The sequence below is a fragment of the Etheostoma spectabile genome, unplaced genomic scaffold (genome assembly GCF_008692095.1).
Source record: "Etheostoma spectabile isolate EspeVRDwgs_2016 unplaced genomic scaffold, UIUC_Espe_1.0 scaffold00004756, whole genome shotgun sequence".
Taxonomy (NCBI): Eukaryota; Metazoa; Chordata; class Actinopteri; order Perciformes; family Percidae; genus Etheostoma; species Etheostoma spectabile.
In genome coordinates this window covers 22,317-28,316 of record NW_022603187.1, presented here as the reverse complement: position 1 = coordinate 28,316, position 6,000 = coordinate 22,317, and the positions used below count along the sequence as shown (strand labels likewise).

Sequence of the window (6,000 nt, the reverse complement as noted above, 5' to 3'; positions counted from 1 at the left end):
CCGGCAGGATAGAGACAGGGTTTGTGAATTTAAACAATGTCTAAGTTGAAAATGCATTTTTGTGTCACATAAGGGCCCTGTTCATGTTGCACAGACATTTTAATTGCAATTTGTTTCTGTTAAGAGTACAAAGGCACTCTAAAACTTGCCCAGAAAACTGCTGTTTAGGTGAGTGGAAGCTTGTACACGTAGCTACAGATACTCCGGGTTGCCTGGACTGATTCAGGTCAGGGTTTTTTTCAATCAAAAGTACATGCATATTTTTAGAGATCAAGATTAAAGTAAACATGGCCGGAATTCTCCTTTAACTAGATTATGCTTGTGTTAAGGTTAACTTTCAATCTTGTAAAAACAAATATTTCTGTTGCCTCTGTTGATGAAAACATGACCAACCAACTTTCTTTTGGATTTCAGTTTTCTTTTTATTGTGTCTCACCACGGAATTGAAACAACCGAAACAGGCCCACATAGCATAATGGACACAAGGTAATTTTCATACACAATGAGGGCATTGCATGATGGGTTTCTGAGCAGCGCAACAACGTGGATTACTATACAGAGGTGCCAATTCCAAAACCAAAAAACAATAATAGCAAAATAGTTTGAAAACATTTATGTGTGTGTTTACTTTTACTTCAAAATGTTATTTGAAGTAAAGTTGTTTTGATGTTAAAACTGATCTTTGACACAAAAAGAATTCATACCCATGCCATAAAATAATCAACTCATTCTCAAAACCTTCAGCAGCTAGAGTAATCCTACTGTTGAACATTACAAACAGGCTAGAAAGGTTTTGAGATAATGAATACGAGATTACAATATGTACTCAAGCTTCTTACTAGTACTTAAGCTTCATTTTTTAAACAAGTCTTAATTCTAAATCTTGAAACTATTTGGCTGCCAAAGCAAAAGTGACATGTTGACCCCCCTGGCTTTGTTCAGGATGTCGTTTTCTGGCCTGCAAAGTGCTTGTTGAAGATGCCCTGGCTGTCTCGAGGGCGGCGTCAGCTGGGACGGGTATGTGAGGTGCGATGCCAGCTCCCTCCCAGGCTGGCCCAGCAGTGGTATCGGAGTGAATGGTGGGATGCTGAGGAAAATGTCGGTCTCACCAACACGGAAGTCTCTGGTGGTGGGAGGCCCCGGCGGTCGTCTCTCCGATGATCATAGCACGGCCAAGCTTCTTCATTATGTAAACAACTCCTCTGCGGCGCCGGCAGTTGCTCCGCTGGTCAGGATGATCAAGCTCTTCTTGGAGCCGTACCTTGTGCCTTAGGAAGGGATAAGATGGAGGCAGAACAGGGTTAAACTGTGAGGTGGAAGGAGTAGAGAATGGATGAATAGGGAAAGGGCCAATGTTCAATGTTCAAGGAATGAAGTAACAAGGAGTCATGGTACGATTATGAAAGTGACTTATGTAAGAAAAAAGTTGAAGGGTGTAGCAATTAGACCTCCTTTTCAAAAGAATGCAAAAAAACAGATTAGCATTGGAAAATAAAGCTTTCTTGTTAACAAAGCTGCTTTGAATAGTGAATTGGCAAACTAGGACAACATTAAATACCCATCACTTATATAAACAAGAATTAGGTATTACATCCAGACAGCTTTATGGCTTATTGGGCGAATTGGACAGTTCATCTTAAAAAGCACATGCTTCTATGTTCTTGTATTACTGAACTTGCATGTAACTGATTTTTGGCCATTTGGGTGCATTGAAAACATCGTAAACACAACATTGATCACCTTTTAAAATTGTATGCCAACTTGTTCACAAACAGTTGCTAATTTTACATATCGGGCAAATACGGAGCAATGCTAGCATTCATTTGAAGTTGTGTGTCTGGCCACCTGGGGAATTTAAGGCCAATAAAACATTCTTTTTAGCTTTGTTTTTGGTCCTCATCAAAATCAAGGAAACTTCTACCCTCTACATGCTAAGTCGGTTGCTAACAGGTACCTATGAGTAAAATGTTATGACTTGAATAATATTCTTGTTCAAATTACCAGTGAGTTCAGGCAGGGTGCGCAGCTCTGTGATGGTTCCGGACGGTCTGTTGTACAGCTTGTCGAGCACAATCTGCTTGTCGGCATCAAAGAAATACGAGCAGAAGCCTGCAATGGCTGTTGTAGGGCCACCGAGGTTGTTTCTGCAAAAACAGTTGAAGAACAATTTTAGAAATTGTACTTTGTGAACTTTTCAGTAATGCACGCATTGATGAAACATGCATGGTTTGTCAAGATGTTTTTAAGTAAGTTTAAATTGGTTCATCAGTAGATAAATAAATAAATCCTCAAAAAACATGTTTGCGAACTAAGTCCACTATATTTAGTCACGGACTAATGAGCATTAGCAGCTTTAGCGGATGATTTGTTTACTGAAATGGACACACTGCATTTTGAGTAGAAGCTCTGACTTGCTTCCTCAACAGGATTACCCACCTGAGGTCAACAATCATAGCGTCGGTGTTGACAACTTTGTTCCAGACGTGCTCAACAATAATCTGGGCAATGGCTTTGACCTCCTCAAAATCTCCGAACATGTCAAAGCGCAGGTAACCGATGTTGTTCTCAAATATGTCAGTGTGGAAGGAGACTTTGATCAGCTCAATGTACATCTCTGGAGAATAATCCTGTGGTAGATGAACAACAAGAATTTGCAATAAAAACATGGAAAATATGTATCCCTAAAAATAAATAAGAACAAGTCACTTTTTCATGTATAAAATATACTTAAATTGCAGCATATTACAAATGTTTCCAAATGTATAATATTGATATCATATATTTCATACACCAATAATGTTTATTCAGTGCAATAAAATCCTCTGTTTTAATTTGACTGTATGTGGGGTTATGTTAGGGCTCCAGATGGTACAAAACGCCACCGCGTGTCTTTTAACTGGCACACGTAAACACAAGCACATTTCCCCCATTTTTGCTCCCCCTGGCTACCATTACAGTTTAGGATCCACTTTGAAATTCTTTTATTTGCTTTTAAATCCCTCAATTGTCTTGCTCCACCCTACATCTCTGAGCTGCTACACCCTTATATTTTTGTTCTCATGTTTAATTTCTCTTGTTTGTCTTTTTTTTGTATTGTATTTTATGTATTTTATTATACAGCACATTTATCGACTGTGATTTTTTAAGTGCTGTGCAAAAAAAACGTGATTGATTGATTCAAAGCGAAAAAGCTTTTTGACAAATGATTGAAAATTAAAGATACTTTCACAAACAGAAATCTTATGTATAAAAGGTCTCACCATGGGTGGCAGTGCTGGGGTGTTGTGGGTGGTCTTCAAGCTCTTGTCCCCAGACAGGGTCTTCAGGTCAGCGGACAACTTAACCTCCAGACTCTCTTTGGAGACAACCGTGCTGTACTCGCCGTTTGCCAGGAGCCCTTTCAACTTTTCTGCAACATTAGCACCAATATCTTCAAAAGCGTAGTTGTCTGCAATCAGGGTCGCTGATCCCTCAATGATGGCATGAACTTGGGCACGGAGGTTGACGATCTTGATGGCGGTAGCGAGGGCATCCTCAGCGTTTACCTCCACATCAGGGGTCACGCCTGTAACCTCCCAGGTGGAGTGGGTGATGGGGTTCACGGACTTTGCGGTTGGCACCGAAATGTAGAAGTCACTGTTGGCCACTCTGATTTTATCGACCTTCATAGAGCCCCCGGCGGTCTTCTCACCCACAATGGTGGCTCTCTTTAGGTTCTGGAGGCAGTAAGCAACATCCTCTGCAATGCCCTTGGTGTTTTTGCTGGTGAGGATAATGAGGGGTTTGGTAATGTAATATCTTTCCCCCAGAAGTGTGGACATAGAAAGCACCTTAGTGGTAGTGTTTGAGGGACGGTCGTAGATGCTGTCAATGTGAATCGTAGGCTCGGCTGCGGTGAAGTAAGACACGATGTAGGAAACTCCTGTGATGTCCCCGCTGCTGGTGTAGCGCAAGTCAAAGATGAGTCCTGAGGTTGGCAGGATTTTATTCCAGACCAGGTCTAGGAGCACATGTCCAACCTTGTCAGCAACCTCCTCCCCAAGGATGTGATCGATCCTCAGGTAGCCAATGTTGCCCTCAAGGATGTCGAGCTTGATCGAGGTCTGGAGGATGGAAATGAGCTGATCAGGGGGCAAGGGTGGCATCTTTGGGGGAACCACAGGGACGTAGTTTGGCTCATAGGAGACCGTCAAGCGTTGGTCACTGACTGTGGTCTGGAATCCAGCACTGAGGATTTTAGCCAATGTTTCAGCGTCTGGGATGTTGAGAATCTCTGTGTTGCTGCTGGCTGCTTCAATTGCCTCCTTCATTCCCACCAGCTTCTCCGGTGAGCAGTAATTGTCCATGACAATTTTTGCCATATCTACGATGAGTTCAGGAGCAAACGAGGCATGGATAAAGAAAACATTCCCCAAAACTAGCAGAGGTGCTATCAGGAAGATTGCCTTTGCCATTTTTGTCAGTTGAGTCAAACAAAAAGTGAGTAGATGGGAAGTGGAGGTTGTTGAGCCAAGGAGGTTCTTTGTCAAATGGCACTGTTTTGGCTGCAAGGTTTCTGTTAACACACACATAAGAGGATTTGCCCCATTATAAACCTCAAATCGCATTATCCTAAGTGCTTCTGTAAGACAATAATAACCTAGACATGAATGTGTAGTAACAAGGAGGTGTTGCTAAAAGTAACAGTCTCACATTTACACAAGTAAGTTTGAACACCTATTTAAAGCTACCGGGTCAAATAAGTCAAGCTTTGTTCCTTGGTTGGTTGGTTCACTTATTAAGCCCCTTGGTGTCAGTATCTATAAGTATAAGTCATTGATGTGGGACTTTTGTGCTATTTTGTTTTACATGAAAACACAAGAATGTTTTTTTAAATGCATGTGAAAACTCATGATTGCCATATAATTCAACACAAAACTTACAGTTTTGCCCATTAATTAATAATGTCTGGAAGTAAATTGAATTATATAATTAAAATAAGTCCACGGATAACCACAGAATTCTTTTATTGTCTCAAATGGTTCACATTTAATAGCATCTGGTGGTGGTTGTCTCACTTGCAGTGGTGTTGAAGTGAACACCAAGATTCATTTTAGGTTTGTGTGACAATTACTCCCTCTACTGTCAGTTTTGTAGCAAAGAAACAGGAAAGCTGAAACATTGTTACAGCATACTTAAAAACTACAATGCAAAGAAATTAAGCAAACAATCAAGACATGTAGCAAAGAATAAGAAATTATCCAACATAATGACGTACATCAACGCACATTTACATAATGACCAAATCATTTTATTGCATTAATAATATGGGTCAACAGAATATTGACCCCATAACGCATTTAAAGACATTTAAAAGAGCAATTTCACATGATACAAATGAAAATAAGCAGGTGGGAAGAAAATAATAATAATGAATAATAATAAGTAAGTGCAATGTAATTTACTTCAATAAACACTGATGTTTGGTGTAGTATATTAATAGGAAGGCTTTTTATTCACAGATCTTTTTCACTGTTCACACTGTATTGAGGCTATTGCAATTTCAATGGGTTATCAGACATCACAGTACATAATCTTTACTGTTTTTAATGCCAGCGTAGGTAAGTAGATTTTGAGGTTTTATCCTATCCACAGCTAATACCTTCCCGATATACATTCCACCAAGGACCAAGCGCCTGACCTAGGGTGACGGAGCCTTCTCCATAACAGCCCCCTCCCTCTGGAACTCTCTCCCCAAACACATTTGTGACTGCACCGATCATTCCAGGTTCAAATCAAAATTCACCTTTTAAAGGACTTTTAATGTTTATTTTAAATGTGTGTGGATTTTTAGTGTGTAAAATTCTTTTCTTTTTTTATTCTGTAAATTGTCTGAGTGTTGCAAAAAGTGCTATTTAAATAAAATGCATAATTCTTATTATTACATTGAATCCATACTCACTCAGTACAAACCTTTCTGGATAGAAGCATCAGCTAAAACACCTCAAAGGTAAAATGTCA

The 6,000-nt window shown here is 40.0% G+C and overlaps 1 pseudogene; it reads right to left on the bottom strand.

The window, feature by feature from the left end:
• Positions 1-823: 823 nt before the first annotated feature.
• LOC116677286 (retinol-binding protein 3-like) lies at positions 824-4,554 on the bottom strand (annotated as a pseudogene).
• Positions 4,555-6,000: the final 1,446 nt, after the last annotated feature.